This window comes from Ovis aries, chromosome 4 (genome assembly GCF_016772045.2).
Source record: "Ovis aries strain OAR_USU_Benz2616 breed Rambouillet chromosome 4, ARS-UI_Ramb_v3.0, whole genome shotgun sequence".
Taxonomy (NCBI): domain Eukaryota; kingdom Metazoa; phylum Chordata; class Mammalia; order Artiodactyla; family Bovidae; genus Ovis; species Ovis aries.
Genome location: NC_056057.1, coordinates 61,257,097 through 61,275,629, shown reverse-complemented (window position 1 = coordinate 61,275,629; position 18,533 = coordinate 61,257,097). Strand labels below are relative to the sequence as shown.

Genomic DNA, 18,533 nt, shown 5'->3' with positions numbered 1-18,533 from the left:
ATCTTGAAAGTCTTTCTGAGTGGACCATCTGAGTCATGTGTTCATATTGAATCAATTATTTTAATTAGGTATAAGCTGAGGAATGAAATATACCACTCAGTTTACCTTAACCCAACTTTAGAATCCCATCATGAAGTTGAGGCATGAAGTGAACATCTTGAGAATGACACAGATGCTGAAATGGAAATGATGGGCTTTGAGGAAGGCAGAAATGAAATCTGAGGAGGCAGGCAAACACCACTGTCCACAAATCATTTATCCTTTTGATGAACCATGGAGACAGCAGTCTTGCTAAGAACCAAGGGGGAAGCTGAAAAGACTTAGACACAGCTCCTGCCCTGGGAGGTCTATATTTTATTAGAGAGAGGGAGGAGTTAAATTAATAACTATAATCAAACCTTGAGATGATGTGAAACAAAAGTGATACAACCAACTATTAGAGTGGGAAAAATTCCTCGGGGAGGAATATGGAAAATTCTTAAAGGAAGTGAAAAATTACCTAGAGCATAAAGGAGTAGTTAGAACTTTTTGGGGGGACCATGTTTAATATATTGCTGAGAGAAACTGAGACACAGGGGAAAAAATAAGCTTTATTAGGGAATAGGATGGACAGAGATGAAAGGAAATAATATTCAGGGCTTCGGTAGAAAATGTAGCACCCTTAAGAACAAAAATTACTCTATTTCACTGTTTTATTTGGGTCTGTTTCCTCAGTATGGGTGGTAAAAAAATATATAGCGTGTGATCAAAAGTATCATTTCTTGCTGGCTGAAAATGGCAACTTCTGTATTCTCAGGTGAGTTTGTTCTGTTGCTCAGGAATCCGTGTACTGCAGAGCAAGTTTTTCTTTCAGTTTACATAATTCCCTTCTAAAGAATTTCTATTTCTGAATGAAGTTTCAACTTCATTTACTTGGATCTCATTTGTTATAAAAGAGGACATAATGTTGCTGACCTTTCAATGAGGTTTTCAACTCAAACTCTTTGTATCTGAGCATTAAAGGAAAGGTTTCCCCTTACAGTCTAGAGATGCATAGGTGCCTCCCCGGAAGCCAAGCCCATTGTGACCATTTATTAGGGTACATCTCTATATAAGGTGTCCAGGAAGATATGTGGAAAGTGCCTTAGCCAGAGAACCTCAATTTTCTGTGATGGATATTATAAAAATGGAGCAAGGCCATGTGCAAACCATGAATGTTTCTGATTACAGACAGATCTTTCTACTTGTGGCTTTCTCTAAGATTAAAATTTGTATCATTTTTAAAACACATAATAACTGTCAGCAGGGAATGTAGGCTTGGAAAATGTGGACTGAGGCTTGTGAGAAGAATGAGTAGCTGCTTTCAGAGCTATGAAAGGAAAAAGCTATGCATCTTTCTTCTAGTCTAAAGCATATGGTCTAAAACAAACTAATAAAAGAGAAATACAAGTATATCTCTAACTGTCACCACCCTTGTCTCCAAAAGTAAATTGTATTGAGGACATCTCTAAACAGCCAAGACTAGAAAATCACAATCTATGGAGGTTGGGTGTTTGCTGGTTGACACATTCAGGCCGTAATGGAGGGGACCGTGCTGTGTTTCTTAACAAACCCTTCAAAGTGTGGTGTTTGTTCTTTGTGGTTCTGGCAGTTCGATCCGTTGAAATTTCCAGTCTCCTTCTCCTTTCATCTTCTCTCTTTCTCTTCAAAATCCTTTCCATCCTTAAGTTCCATTTTAGAAGCAGCCTCTTCTGTGAAGCCTCCCTGGGTTCCTCCTTTTCCTAGTGTGCCTTGTTCTCCCCCCACCACTGTGCCCTCTAGGAACTATTTCATTCCATCTGCATGTATTTCTGCTACACGTATCTGTCTCTTGCACTAGGGTATAAGGTACTCAAGGCCAGGCCTGTGTTTCTTTTTACTTTATTTTCCCTCCTTAATTACTATATAATCTTTATACATCTCTTGGGAAAACATATGCATCTTGAATATAATTACTCAAAGACAATGGGTCCCCTGGTCTCACAGCTTTGTAATGTATTCCTTCTTCTCTCAGGGATAAAATATATCAATTATATTGAAAGTTTCCACCATTGAAAAATTTGTACCTAGTAAGGGAGATCAGGAGTCTTCAATTCAACAAATAGTCAACAAAATATTTAATGTTTAGTATGGACCTAGCATCATACTCGGAGAAGGCAATGGCAACCCACTCCAGTACTCTTGCCTGGAAAATCCCACGGATGGAGGAGCCTGGTGGGCTGCCGTCTATGGGGTCGCACGGAGTCGGATACGACTGAAGCAACTTAGCAGCAGCGGCAGCAGCAGCAGCAGCAGCAGCAGCGTCATACTATTAATGGACTAAACAGTTATGATCACTGCCCTCATGGAGATCCTTGTCTAATGATCAATCAGTATAGAAATTAACAAATAATTAGAATTTAGGCGTTGCATTAAGTGCTATGAAGAAAGTGAGTGATGATTCTGGATAAAATAGAAGCTTCAGAGGAATTGTGAGTTAGAAAGTCTATTCTGCTGGTAAACCTGAGTTGAGAGGAGCAGAGTGACAACCATTCAGGGAACTTCTTGAAAAAGCCACCAATAGGCAAAGGAAACAGGATATTTGCCAACCAGTACCTCATCTGCACAAACCCTGGCTCTTCTGAAGTTCCAAGGGTGATAGAGAATATAAAGATATCACTGACTCGTAGAACCTTATGGAATTTTTTGAAGTCTTGGATACCCACCAACAGCATGGAATTTGAAGATATAGTATCTTAAGCAGAGCTTAGTTTCGTAATCTTCTTTTATTTTAAACTTCTCTGGTAAGTAGTATGTGTGTTTTTGTGTGTGTTTTGGGGTTGGGGTACAATACAGAGACATGCAAAGTATACTATTTGTAAACAAGGAGTTTCATCAAATGTTCCTAACTTTCTTCTGTAATCTGTGAAGGCAGTGGTGTGGAACATAGTCAATTTGCACTTGATCTGGGTGGTTCTAACATTATAGACTCAGAGGTTCAGCTACAATTCAGACTGTCTTCTCCTGTACCAAATAATGTACCAAAATGATACCCTATATCCTGGTGGTAACATAACAAATCATCACAATCTTTGTGACTTAAAACAACAAAATGTGTTCTAACACAGGTCTGAAGCTAGAAGTCTAAAATCAAAGGCCCAAAATACAAACAAGATAAATAAAATCAGAGGCCCACAGGGCTGCACTTCCCTTGAAGGCTCTTTGGGAAAATCTCTCCTTGCTTCTTCCAGTAATAGAGGCTCCAGGAATTCCTTTGCTTGTGGTTGTATAAGCCCAACCTCTGTCTCTGTCTTCGCATGAGCTTCCCTTCCTCTTTCTGTGTGTCTCTCTTCTGTGCATCTTTTTAAAGGACACTTTTCATTGGATTTAGGGCCCATGTGGATAATCCAGGATGATCTCAACCTTATCTTGAGACCCCTAATTTCATTACATCTACAAGAATTCTTTCTCCAAATAAGGTCACATTCGTAGGTTTCTGAGATACTAATTGAATGTATCCTTCTGGGTGCTGGCCATCATTCTACCTCACTACACCATCTTATTCAGAAAATATGGGAAAGGCATTTCTATTTTTATTGTACATAGCTATATATATATATATAAATATAAATATATTATATATAATATATATATATAAATATAAATATATTATATATATAATATATATATATAAGAATATAAAAGATAATCCACAATACTAGCATGTTATCTGAGATGAAGAAGCATCATCCAGGGGGAAAATATTGAGGATAAGTCAATGACACAGGTTTTGGGTCTCTGGTGAATGCTTTCCCCTGTTGGTCATTCGTAGAACTTGAAGGTCCAAGTCCTTTTTGAGCATTCTGTCTTAAGAATAATTCTTCAGCCAGAATCCAGAGAAGCTGCTGATACCTGTATTTGGCAGCTTTAAGAAGCTGAAGGGTGAGTTTCTCTGGTGGTTTCAGTGGTAAAGAATCCAAATGCCAATTCAAGAAACACGGGTTCAATCCCTGATCCAGGAGGATCCCACATGCCTTGGAGAACTAAGCCTGTGTGCCTCAACTACCGAGTCTGTGCTCTGGAGCTGGGAGCTGCAACTGCTGAAGCCCACATATCCTAGAACCCACACCTCACAAAAAGAAATGTCATCCCCATGAGAAACCCGTGCACCACAACTAGAGAAAAAGCCTTTGCAGCAGGGAAGAGCCGGCACAGCTAAAAAAGTAAGAAAGAAGCCGAAGGGTGAACCAGAAGCCTAGAGAGAAATGCCTTTGGCTGTTTGGTAGTTGGACCCTCACAAGGTAGTTCTGTTGTCTGAGCCTAAAGCGGAAGTCTGGTGAGTTAAAGAGATGGAAACTGAAAAAGCCAGGTCTTTGTTAAATTATAGACTCTCAGAATTGGTCATTTTATCTTATCAGATTCAGTGATGAGTTTTCTGCACAACAATCTGTCAAGAAGCTTTCCAATCCATGTTTAAATATCTGGCACTTCTGGTTTCATCTGGTACTATGGTTAGTTGTTTCTTCCACCTGCCCATTTTAATTCTAACATGGATTTCACCCTGTGTTTCATAATAAACAAGCTGGTCCTCCTTTTCCTGTATAAAGGACCAAAACTCTCTTAGCAACTTAGTTCCTCTCTTCGAAATATTGAAACTTACCCTTTACCACCTGTATCCGAGAGTCATGAATCACTTTTGTTAAGAAGGGACTAAATTGTCTAATCTTAGAATTCACCTTGGCTGTGGTGAGAATATGCTGTTCAGAGGCAGCTGGGTAGCAAACCAAAAATAAAGGAGTTGGGGAAGCTGAGAATTAGGTGGGAAACTGAGGAAGTAAGTGGTACCTCCTCCTACTCTGGGATTCCTGTAAGAAATTACTTCAGCCCCTGTTGGGTGGGACAGCAGAAAAACTTTGAAGGAAAGAGGTATGGGAATAAGTGCATGGCACAAACTTGAATTCTTCCAGAGATTCTATTAGGAATAAAGCAACGATGAGGGGAAGCAGAAGCAGCCCTTGGAATTAGGCATAGTCTTTCCTGCTGAGCCACACCAGGGAAGCCCTCATCATCAGCAAAGAGTACCCAGATCCTAGACCTCTTGGCAGGATTATAATAGATATAGATGACTTTTCCATCATAGTGCCAGGAACCGAGGAAGACCTGAGGACGTGGCAGCTATGTTATTGACAAATTGTGCTAGAATCAACACTCTCGTTGTTGATGAGGAAGCATAGACCCAGAGACACCTGGGGCTGAAAATGAGAGAAGGGAGAGCCTCAGCAGATTGGTCTGGCTAATTTCTCAGTAGCTTTGACTTGTGGAAAGCCTTACTGCTCTGAGATATTTCACATTCACCTTGGAGGTATGGTGCCTTCCATCTGTAGCTGTTGATGAGTTCTCAAATGAAAAGCTATCTTTCTCTTAATAAAGAGGCTCAACATTCTCTTAAGTCATTTCCCACTCCCAGTCTCCCCAGGTGTTCTGTTGGGATGGCATCTTGATTTGTTGACAGACTACATTGAGCTCCAAGACAAAGGTCAATGATTTTTCCAAAGCTCTATTTAGATGAGACGCCAAGACAGGATTTGAACAGGAGAATACCTGTAGAACTTCTGGAATGCTTCTTTTCTTGTTGGCTTAGCTCACTGAGGGCTCAGGGTATGATTTCAAGTGGCAATGAATTACTTGAGGATAGCATTTTATCCAAAGCTCCTCACTTAGTCCATTACAGGATTCCGCCAACAAGAACAGTAAATAAAGATTGCTGACTGATTGGAATCATTTAGATAAAATATATTAAAAAAAACTGCTTAATAGAAACAGCTTAAATTAGAAAACAGGAATAAACTTTTTACTTTAAATGAATATTTTGTCAAAAAAAAGGTCAATGTAAAACAATTTGACACTATAAATATAAATCCATAAATATTTTCATGTCATACAACCACTCTTTTCTTGGATACCAGGGAAATAATCCAGAACATGTAAAATACTTAATTCACAAAAATGTTCATCATAGAAGTATTTATAGCAACAATAAATTGGAAATGTCCCACTGCTGAAAATTTAGTTAGATAACATTGACGATGACCACTTGATGGGATGTTACACAGTCATTTAAAAGTACAGAAGCTTAAAGGCTAAGTCCTTTAATATATCACTAGTGAAAAATATATGCTGAAAATTGAGGTACAATATAATTATACTATCTCACTAACAGAGATGCATAGAAAGATCCCAGCAGAAAATATACTAAAATACTCAAGAAAGTGGAAAAATTCTGTTCATCTACTTTTCCTTTAGTTTTTTTTTTTTTTTTAGTTTAGTTGCCTCTGTTTGTAATAAAACAAGACAAACATACCAAAAAAAAGAAAAGGAAATAAGATAGTTATTATGAAGGAAAAAAGATAACGGGGAGGGTGAACAAGTAGATAGTTAAGCACAACATGGTCCGAGCAGCGCAAAAAAGAAGACAGCCTACTTGTGACACTCTTGATGAAACAGCATGAATCATGTGAAACGAAAATGTGAAAAACAGCCTCTTTAGTGATATCCTATGCTTCCTCTGTTTCAGTTCTTCACGGGGCTCAGTGGGAGCTTCCGGTGAGGAAATCACTAACATGGCTGACTACGAAGTTTTGTCTATTGGAGGTCGCCCTTCCTTGCCTGACAGGTTGTTCCTGTCTTTGTGAGTGGAGTGGATTAAGTCGACCAGATTCCGTAGTGAGGCAAGAGGAAGATCATTACTGCAATGGGCATACAGCAGTTCGAGGAACACTCTCCCACAGAGTTAACATTTCCTGAGAACAAACAATTATTGGGCAAGAAAGTATTAGTATCTCTTTTAAGTAAAGATTTCCAGGAGGTGAGGGACATATGTGAGGGTCAGAATTCATAGCACATTTTAGTAACTATAGATATGAGAAAAGCTCCCCCTGGGAATGGAAAGAACTCACTGAGTGCTTCTTATTTTGTGGAGAGCAGGTGGTAGAATAGCATGCTGAGGCGACTTGCAGGCAGTGTGGCTCTTACTTGTACAAACACAAAGACTCTTTCAGTCTCATGGGGATTCTATCTCAGCTTTCACTTCTCTTATGGGTCACCAGAAGTTAACAAGTCAGGAGCAAGGTTTAACTCCTCAAGTGATTGCAAAAATAATAGCTCAACCCAGAATGCTGTTACTGTTTGAAACAATTTTTTCATTCGAGAAGCTGCAGATTTATAACTTTACTTAAAATTGCCTAAGCAGGCTTTTCTTTTCTTCAGTTTTAGTTGAAGAGTTAGGAAATTCCTTTCAAACTTCAGAAATAGGATAAGTAAAGGAAAATGACCACAAAAGAGGGACTCTGAGGGAAAAAATAGGGGTGGAGTGACTGTTTAATATGTTACGCAGGCATATAATTCTTTCAAATGGTTTTCTTTAGAGTGTACTTATCTATTTTTTTGTTTTCCACCTTTTTTCTGATATTCCAGCGAGCTTTTTTTTAGCTACCCTGAGGTAGTTAGTTCTTAATATGGAGCTGTCATTACAGAGTCTTTTTGCAAAATGCTTTGGATAAAATGCTGCTTGATTTTCATGATTAAAATGAACGTTCCTATTTGGTTCCAATAGAAAGAACAAAGCGTAATTTGTTCTAAAGCTGAATGTGGTTCAGTAAAGAATCTGCCTGCGGTGCAGGAGACCTGGATTCGATCTCTGGATCAGGAAGATCCCCCGGAAAAGAGAATGGCAAGTCTAGTATTCTTGGCTGGAGAATTCCTTGGGCAGAGGAGGCTGGCAGGCTACAATCCATGGAGTCACCAAGAATCAGACACAACTAAGCTACTAACACCTTCCCTTTCAAAGGTGTCTCAAAGGCAGGGAAGCCATCATTCCACCAATGGTCTTTTCTCCCTCTCTGCCTCTTCTAGCTGGAGCTGAATATTCACTGTGACTCCTAACAGGTATCCTTGAAGAGGGGTATATGGGGATGGGCCTAAAGCATGGCTCTGCCACAAAGAATCTGCCTTTCACCTCCCTGGGCCTCTGGGGTCCTGTTCCAATGATGTTGTGTCACGGGAATGGTTCTGGACTGGAAAAGGGGAACTGGGGTTTAGCTAGTGACTCCTGAGTTAGGTAAGGAAGGTCCTGGCTGTGCTGCAGTGTTTTCCTCCGTTTAATGGTGTGCTGGACACGACAGCCTCTAGGTTTCTCCCGTGTTAAGATTTTGTGATTTTTGTCTTCTGATCCTTGGTAGAGGTGTTCCTCTGGGCCTAAAGACACAGTGGTGTCTCATACAGCTTTTGTGGATCCTTTCTTTCCAGAAGGGTGCAAATGTGGGTGTGGAGGGTGACAGGAAAAAGTGAGATACCAATGATGAGTGCTCTGAAGAAATGACTATGGTTGCTTTCTCATACTGAATGATCAGGAAGCTGAATCGCCCACAGTCCCTTCCATTCAGTGGGCAGCAGCAGAAGTTAGTGATTCAGAGATGGAGTGGGAAGCAGAGAGGAATGAATGAGGTCTGGGGGACGAGGCCTTTTATCACGAGCCTGGCCAGGTCACCCAGAGTTCTTAGTTATGGACACAGCAACCACTGTGGGTCATTTCACTACTCTGCTCCCAACCTTAAGGCAGCCACTTAGCACCACCAATCCTCTGTGTTAATTCTTGCCTGCCAATGCAGGAAACATTAGAGACGTGAGTTCAATCCCTGCATCAGAAAGATTGTCTGGAGTAGGAAATGGCACCCTACTCTGGTATTCTTACCTGGAAAATTCTATGGGCAGCCCAACAGGCTACAGTCTATGGGGTTGCAAAAGTGTCAGACATGACTGAGTGAATGAACACACACACACACACACTTATATTTTGGGTTACTACTATTGTATTTCTTACTGTGGTAACATTGATTTATGACATCATACAAGTGTTATGTGTACAGCATTGTTTTTACTTTATTATATTTCTACCACCATGACCACCACCAAAAGTTTAGCTTCCATTTGTTACCATACAGTTGATCCCCTTTATCCAATTTATCCTCTCCTTCACACTGTTAACCACTATTCTGCTCTCTGTATCTATATGTTTATTTTGGTTTGTTTGGTTTGTTCATTTGCTGTGCTTGTTTTTTATATTCTACATATGAGGGAAATTATGTATTTGTCTTTCTGGGTCTGACTTATTTGGCTAAGCATAATATTTTCAAGATCCATTCACGTTGTCCCAAATGGCAAAATTTCATCTTTTTTATGGCTGTGTAGTATATGGCAGCCCACTCCAGTGTTCTTGCCTGGAGAATCCCAGGGACGGGGGAGACTAATGGGCTGCCGTCTATGGGGTGGCACAGAGTCGGACACGACTGAAGTGACTTAGCAGCAGCAGCAGCAGTATTCACACACACACACACACACACACACACACACATCTTCATTCATTGATTTGTTAATGGGCTCTGAGGTTGTTTCCATATCTTGACTATTGCAAATAATGCTATGATGAACACATAGGTGCATATATTTTTTTCAAGTAAGTGTTTTCATATTCTTTGGATAAATACCCAGAAGTGGGATAGTTAGATCATATGATAGTTCTATTCTTAAGTTTTTGAGGAATCTCCATACTATTTTCCATAGTAGCTGTAGTAATTTATATTCTCACCAATTGTGCGACTGATGCTTTAGCTGAAGCTCCAATACTTTGGCCACCTGATGCAAAGAACAGACTCATTAGAAAAGACCTTGATCCTGGGAAAGATTGAAGGCAGGAAGAGAAGGGGGTAACAGAGGATGAGATGGTTGGATGGCATCACTGACTCAATGAACGTGAGTTTGAGCAACCTCCAAGATATTGTGAAGGACCGGGAAGTCTGGTGTGCTGCAGTCCACAGGATCACAAAGAGGTGGGCACAACTCAGTGACAACCAATAGTGTACAAGGGTTCCCTTTTACCCACATCCTCTACGACAGTGTTATTTCTTGCTTTCTTGATAACAGCTGAGAGTGACTTTGATCTCCCTTCATTTTGAGCCTATGTTTGTTGTTAGAGCTGGGGGAAGCATATAATTCTGTCTTATTTTTAAATCCACCCAGTCACTGTGTGTCTTGATTGAATTCAATCCATTCATATTTAGTGTGATGATTGATAAAAGAGGACTTAGTACTGCCATTTTATCTTTTGTTTCATGGTTGCTCTATATCTCCATTGTTTCTTTTTCCTTGTGTTTCTGTCTGTCACTTTGGCTGGATGGCTTTTTAATAACGTTTACTTCAGTTTCCTCTTTTTCTGTTTCATGTCTCTGCTCTAGACGTACGTTGTATGGTTGTCATGACGTTTGTATAAAATGTCTGATAGATAACAGTCCATTTTTGTTGATAGTATCTTATCTTCATTTATCTATGAGATCCATCCTTCTTTTTTCTTTTTATTGTCTTAAATTATCACTTTTTATGCATTTTTAATCCAAATTGAAGTAGCTATCATTATTCTTTCCTGCTTTTCTTCTCTTTAAACTTCATGCTTGAATAAAGTACTCAAAAACATATGCTGATATAGAGTTGCAATTTTCTATTTACCACCTTACTCAAACGTCTATGTATTTTCCCCTTTTTGTTTGTGATAGAAAAGCTCCTATCAATATTTTTTATAAAGCTGGTCACTTAGTCGTGTTCAACTCCTGGCGAACACATGGACTATCACCCACCAGGCTTCTCTGTCCATGGAATTCTCCAGGCAAGAATACTGGAGTGGGTTGCCATTTCCTCCTCCAGGGGACTTTCCTGACCCAGCAATGGAACCCGGGTCTCCCACATTGCAAGCAGATTCTTTACCATCTGAGCCACCAGGAAAGCCCCATAAAGCAGGTCAGGTGTTGATGAACTCCCTCAGCTTTTGTTCATCTGGGAAAATCTTTATTTCTCCTGTGTATCTGAATGACAATTTTGCTGAGAGTATTCTTGGATGACAATTTTCATCTTTCAGCATTTTGAGAATATCATCCCAGTCCCTCCTGGCCAGCAAAGTTTCTGCTGAGAAATTTGTTGATTGCCTAACGGGAGTTTCTTTTTAGATTAGTTTCTTTTTATTTTTTACTGGCTTCCTTTAAAATTCTTTTTTCGTTGTTGACTTTTGATAGTTTTAATATATTGTGTCTTGGAGAAGGTCTTTTTCTGTTAAACTAAGTAGATATTCTTGCAGTGGCAACCCACTCCAGTACTCTTGCCTGGAAAATCCCGCGGCGGAGGCTGTAGTTCATGGGGTCACTAAGAGTCGGACATGACTGAATGACTTCACTTTCACTTTTCACTTTCATGCATTGGAGAAGGAAATGGCAACCCACTCCAGGGTTCTTGCCTGGAGAATCCCAGGGATGGGGAAGCCTGGTGGGCAGCTATTTATGGAGTCGCACAGAGTCGGACACGACTGAAGCGACTTAGCAGCAGCAGCAGCAATTAGATATTCTTTTAGCATCACAGTCTTGTATATCCAGTCCCTTCCCCAAGTTTGGGAAATTCTCAGCTATTATTTCTTTAAATATTCACTCTCTTCTCCTTCTAGGATGTATACCCATTACCCTAATCTTGCCCCTCCTAAAAGAGTTGGAATATTCTTGGAGAATTTCTTCATTTTGGGGGAATCTCAGTGTTCTTTCCTCTTCTATCTGTATCATTTCTAGATTTCTATTTTTGAGCTCACTAGTTCCCTCTTCTGTATGGTCCACTCTATTTCTAATGCTTTCTAATATATTCTTCATCTTATTTATTGAGGTCTTTAGCTCCAGAATTTCTGTTTGGTTATTTTTTAGAGTTTCAATCTCTTTGGTAAACTTTTCCCTCTGATTATTAGTTTTATTCCTAAGCTCAATGAACTGCCCTTCTGACTTTTCTTGTAGCTCATTGAGTTTCTTCATAATAGTTTTTTGTTTTAATTCTCTTATCAGTTAGATCACAATCTTATGTGACGTAAAGTCTGGTTTCTGGAGAACTGCCATTTTCTTTTTCTAGTACCACATTACTTTGGTTCTTCATGCTGCTTGATGACTTGTTCCTTTGCTGGTGCATCTGAACTATTCAACATCTTTCTTTAGGTAAAGTTCCTTTTTTTTTTTTTTTTAACTTGTCTCTAAGAATTATCCAAACAGTCCATCCTAAAGGAGATCAGTCCTGGGTATTCTTTGGAAGAACTGATGCTAAAGCTGAAACTCCAGTACTTTGGCCACCTGATGCGAAGAGCTGATTCATTGGAAAAGACCCTGATGCTGGGAAAGATTGAGGGCAGGAGGAGAAGGTGACGACAGAGGATAAGATGGCTGGATGGCATCACCGACTCAATGGACATGGGTTTGAGTGGACTCCGGGAGTTGGTGATGGACAGGGAGGCCTGGCGTGTTGCGGTTCATGGGGTCGCAAAGATTCGGACACGACTGACTGAACTGAACTGAACTGAACTGAACTGAAGAACTCAGCGGGTGCATCTAGAAATTAGAGGCCTTTCTTCTGCGTCCCAGTAGGTGGCGCCATACCACGATTTTGGTTTCTTTTACCTTCGCTGCCTCTGGTTAAATTTGAGAATCGGCACTTTTCACCTTTCAGGGCCTCTGTCAAAGGGATGGCCCAGGGCCCTCATTATCACAGCTGCGCCTCCCTCCAGGATGGATCAGTGGTGCCTTGTTGCTGCTGGTGTCACTGGCATGACTGGCTGGGGCACCAGACAGTGGGCTCTTCCACCAAGCTCAGGATCTTTTGGGTTGTGGGCTCCTGAAGCACAGGGGAAGGGGAAGGTGATAGGGAGCTGGGTGGTGCAGGCACCTCCGCCATGTCTGGCTTTGTCAGGTTCGTAGGCTCTGCTGCTGCAGGCAGAGGGCGTCATGGGTGTCTCTGTGACAGGGACCCATTTTCCTGTGGCTGTGGTTGCATGGTGGCTGGGAGGCTCTTGCTGTCTGCACCTCCTCCTCAGCTGCTGTGGCTGGTGAGCTGGGATTGCAGGCGCCATCTCCACTGTGTTTCTGGTTCTCCCTCCTCTGTTTGTTCTAGTCCACCCATGTTTAGATACAGATAATGTGGAACGCCCCAGCACCCTGGTACATTGGGCAGAGACACCTTTGTTGAGTTGTGGACTTTTTACTGGTTGTTGCTTGAAGGGGAGAAACAAAGAGAGCATTTCACATCACTGTGATGCTGGTGTCACTCCCCCACTACTTTATTTTTGGTAGCCCACATATCTTTTTTCATTTTTAGAATATACATTACTCATTCAAGGAAAATCTGAGAGAGGTAAACTTTCTGAGTGTATATGTATTAGAATACATGCTTCATTTTCTCTCCATCTCAAATGGTAGTTTAGTTGAAAGCAGACTTCTAAATTCAAAACTGTCTTTCAAAGCCCTTCAAATGTTTTCTCCAGCATTCGGTATGTCAAAAGTCTGATGTTGATTTGTCTTAAAACCTTTTATAATGCATCTGGGTTTTTTCCCCTTCTATGAGAATTTTTAGTATGTTTCATTTCATTCCTTCAACAATTATTGATATTTATTAGGAAAGTATTATATGCAAAGCACTATTCCCAGTGCTGGAGGTAAAAAAGTGAACAAAACAGAATTTCTTGTCCTTCAGGAGTCTGAATCATAGGGGAGGGAGCAAGAAGGCAAAGAAACAAACAACAAAAACGTATGGCATGTCAGCGATAAAGGCTGTGGAGAATAAAAGAATAAAAAGAGGATGAGGCGTGCTGGGTAGAAGAGGTCAAGTGTTGACATTTTAAATAGAAAGGAAAGGAATCAATGAAGCAGCTTTGGTCAGAGATGTGATGAGGGTGAAGGTGCGAGTTGTGCAGATATCTGAGGAGAGAACACTCCTAAAGAGGAAACTTCATGTGCAAAGACCCTGAGGTGGGAACATATCAGGGAAGCTTGAGGAAAAGCAAACAGCCCATTATGTTTACTTGGAATTCACCAACAGAAGGGAGAGTTACAGGAGATAACATCAAAGAAAGAGAGGATGGGGGGAGAGGGTTAATATGCTCCTGTAGGGCATATTAGGCATTTTCCAAATTTTGGCTTGACTCTGGGAAAAATGAGAGGCCATCAGAGTTGTGATGAGACGAACAACCCCTTCGTTGTTATATTTTGAATTATATTTTGGAAGATTACCTCAGTTGCTCAGCAGGAATAGACTATGTTGTTGTTGTTTAGTTATTAAATAATGTTCAACTTTTTTGTGACTCCATGGACTGCTAGTTTCCTCTCTTCACGGGATTTTCCAGGCAAGAATACTGGGGTGGGTTGCCACTGCCTTCTCCAGGGGATCTCCCCGACCCAGGGGCCGAACCCATATCTTCTGCACTGGCAGGCAGGTTCTTTACCACTGAGCCACCTTGGAAGCCTGGGGAATAGACTATAGGGGAGGCAAAAGTAAAAGAAGGGAGAATCCACAAATTTGTTATAATAATCCTAGTGGAACACGATGTGGTTTGAATTACAGTTGTTTTAGCAATGTAAGTGGTGAAGAGAAGACACAACTTAGATTTATTTTTTTTGTATTTTTCAACATAGAAAAATTTTGTATTTCTAAAAACTTTATACAAATGGTACGAAAGACTCCAATATATTCTTAACCCAGTTTCCCAGTTGTAACATTTATCATATTTGCTTTTCACTTTTTACGTACATATATTACAATATTTTGACCCTTTTGGAAATAAGTTGAAGATATGATACTTTTATCTCTGTGGCATGCAGTATATGCTTCCTAAGAATAGTACATTCTCTTATATAACCACATACAGTGACCAAAGTCAGGAAAGCAACACTGATGCAATTCTGTTACTTAATTTATTATACATTCTGTTCAGATTTTGTCAATTGTCCCAGGAATGTCCTTTATAAAAAAAAATCTGATCCAGGGACCCTATCTTAATTATTTTGAAGAAAAGACAATAGGACTGGAGACCAGTTTGGGGAGAAAAAGAGGAATCTAGGATGACTTTAAGGTTTTCACTCAGGCAGTAGAGAGTGGAGTTACTATCACCTAAGCCTGGAAGGACTTTGAAAGTCACAAGTTTATATGTATGTCTGGGAGGTGGGGAAGAAAGGTATAGGAGTTCAGCTTTGGATATACTAAATTTGAGATGTTTATTAGACATCCACGTGGATACACAAGTGTGCTGTTCTTTGTGGTTTGAAATTCCATCTTGATGTCTCTAAACGTGAGTCTTTTTTATTAATTCAGCTCAGTACTGGGTAAAAGCCTTTAACATAAAAAGGTCATCTTTTTTATTGTAGGAGATGGTCTTCAATTATTTGAGCGTCCCATTCCATTCTGCTCTCTCCAAACAATGCTGGAATTTTAGATTTATCCTAAGTGCTTTGTAGCATTCCCTTTCAGTATTCTCTCTTGGCTACTTTTTTTTCCATCTGTGAGAATCTTTCTGAACATTTTTATAAGCTCACCAATTGTGTTTCTGCTACATCTTTTATTCAGTAACTGTAACAGAATTTCTTTCACATCATTTTCTTCTTACTGAGGGTATTGATTATATTTAAAGTTACGTTTCATCCTTTGTCCTTTTAGCCAACTAGCTAGTCTGTTAGTTCATTTGCCTGAGGAGTTTGATTTTTTTTTTTTAAGTGGCATTTGTTTTCTTTAAACATTAGTGATTATTCCTGTCTTTTTATTGTTGATTTGACATATAGATGTCATTACTTGCTAACTGATACACCTGAAGTATACAATGTCCTCTCAACCCCTAGAGTCTTCAATTTTTGTTTAATTTGGGGGTTAATCTTCCCAGGTGGTATCAACTTGTACCAGTCCATGTATCATTTAAACTTAATCAGCATAATAGCCTACTATGGTATCAATTTTTTGTCCTGACTTCCCCCAATCCTTCCTTCATTCTGTTGCCAAAAGGAAGCTTTTTCAACTGAAATATTAAAATGTTGATATTTAAAATTTTGAATCTCTTATAATTTTCAGGATACAGTAGGAAATCCTCAGAGTGGGAACATGTTTATTTGGTAGGCCTCATCTATAGATATTCACTTATTTTTCTACTCATTTACTAATGTTCCTGGCATATCAGATTATTGGTATTTTCCTGAACATACATCCATGCCTTCTCTAAGACTCTTGTCTTCACCCAAAGTGCTCTACTTCTTCCCCTCTGCATCTAGAACTTCAGCGCATCCTTTAGGATCCGGCACCTGGTACATATCTGGGCCCCAGCATTATCCATTGCTATGACATTTTGATGCCTCCACTTTCCACTATTTGTTAAATACATTACTCCCCTTTCTGGATTCTTGTGGTATTTTAAATGTACCTGTAGGTGTTGTTGTATTGACAAATAATTTATGTACCACTTTCTTCCCTCCCAGACAAAAGGAGATTTAAATGCAGGGAGGGATGAGATATGTTTTATTAATCTCAGAATATTAACTACCTACTATATGAAAGATGCTTTAAATGATGTGATTTGTTTATTAAATGAAGTGAGAAATCCCAAAGTAGATTCTAGATGCTCTTCTTGAAAGGAGGGGTGGTCCCGAGACCCGTAATCTATGCATTCATGAGGATATAGATTGCCTAATGCCATTTTGTAGGACTCTACATTTTTTTTTTTTTTTTAGGATTCTCATTTCATAGACTGGCCTCTGATGTTAGTTCTATCATGGATTCCTTATCAAACAGCCACAGAAGCCACTTCTTGTCTCGCTGCTAATATTGAGGTAGTCTTCCATCCAAGGGCATTGACTACTTGGCCACCAGGGAATTCCCCCAAATTAGGAGAATGAGAGAAGGCAGAGATTGGAGTTTGAGGTCCAGCTGTACTTCAGGGGTCAAGCACAGAGATAAAGAAGAGCTCACTGTCCAAGGTAAGGAGGTTCCCGGAGGGCCAGGGAAGCAGTCCTGCTCTTAGGAGACTGTGCTCTGGGCCATATTTATTCTAAGATCCTGACATCAGCTATGGAGTTAGATCCCAATATGGTCCTTCCAAAGGTATGCTTAATAAGGTCAAGGTGGTTTTTCTACCCTTATCTCCCATTCAGTTAAAAATTCATGCCTACTATAAAAAATATCTTATTAGTTCTGAAAGAAATTCAACATTAAAAACAGATACACAAATGCCTAAAATAAAGAATTAAAATGGGAATTAAAGAAGAAACAAACAAACAAAAAAGGAATGAGATGCTTAGCTGAAGCAAGAAAACAGCTGAGAATGTATAAGGGGGTGGAGGGTGGGGGCCTGAAGGATAAAGAATCTGAGTTTGGACCTCAGGAATGTTCAGGAGAGAATGAACAGGGTAGACTATTCGGGCAAGGGGAAACACAGTGAAGACATATGGGTGACATATCTGAATAACAGCAGCAAATAAGTGCTATAGATATTGCTCTAAAAACTTCCCTGGCTTCTTGGATTTACAAATGGATCATCTCCATGGAAACATAAACTATATCCCTTACTTTCTTTCAGGTATTACAAAGGTCAACTGCACTCTTTTGTAACCAGTTCATATTATATTAGACAATCAACTGGGCAAATCATTATATTTGTATTATTTCCAGGTATAAAAACTCTGATGCCCGGAAAATACTAGTTAGCTCAAGGCCTGTAAGTGATGATGGCATGGTTGGCTGGGATTCTTAGAGCCTGCACCTTCTTCCTCTTCTCTCCCTCTGCCTTCTTCTCCTTATTCTTTTCATTTTTCCTGTTGCTTCTCTGTCCTTCTGTCCCCCATTTTCTCGACTTCTCCCTTTATCTTTCACAACCTCATTCAATCATTGCAGGTATACTTGCCACTTGTGCGTGTGTGCCTAATAAGTCGCTGCAGTTGTGTCTGACTCCGCAGCCCCATAGGCTGTAGCCCACCAGGCTCCTCTGTCCATGGGGATTCTCCGTGCAAGAATACTGGAGTGGGTTGCCATGCCCTCCTCCAGGGAACCTTCCTAACCCGGGATTGAACCCATGTCTCCTGTAGTTCCTGCACTGCAGGGAGATTCTTTACCACTTAGCCACTGGTTACCATGCAGTAAGTTATTGGGCTGAGGCTCACATTACTTTTTTCTGCAAGAACTGGGGGTGAGGTGGAGTTCTTTTTAAAGGACTTAATTTAAGTACTCCTTTAAAGGAGTTAATTTGAGCTAGAGCTCCTAACTGATAATAACCAGTATGTCTCAGACATTTGATCTGGCTCTCTTCTGTGTTCCAGGTGCATCCTCTTCAAAATGTCTTTGTCCCAAAGCACAGGGCAAATTTCCAAACCTGAGCCCGAACACTTAAAAATCCAAACACACAGCATCTAAACTTGACATTCAGGGAAAGAAACAGCTTCTCAGTTAGTAAGAGACTATGCACTGTCTGTAGGGGTTTGTCAAACCTCGCTTGGCGAGTTCTGCACGTAACCCACATCGAAGCCCTTGGCTGAGCTTGCTCTTGAGTGAGCACTGTGACTGTGGGTGCTGGTTCGGTTGTTCCAGGTCCCCAGGTACTGTCTTCTAGGCTCAGCTGTCACAGATCTCACTGCTTCTCTCAGCCATCCTCTCGATTTTCCCCATGT

The 18,533-nt window shown here is 40.3% G+C and overlaps 1 protein-coding gene across 4 annotated transcripts in view; it reads left to right on the top strand.

The window, feature by feature from the left end:
* Positions 1-18,533, top strand: part of GPR141 (G protein-coupled receptor 141) — a 65,733-nt gene that overhangs the window by 27,941 nt on the left and 19,259 nt on the right. Inside the window, exon 3 of one of the 4 annotated variants that reach the window (XM_060414765.1) lies at positions 16,605-16,850. The exons of 2 other annotated variants lie outside the window; for them this stretch is intronic. The gene's annotated coding sequence lies outside the window, so the exon portion shown is untranslated. Of the gene's footprint in view, positions 1-14,858; positions 16,851-18,533 lie in introns of those variants that run through there. One more of the 4 variants, XM_042248589.2, reaches the window with a different exon arrangement.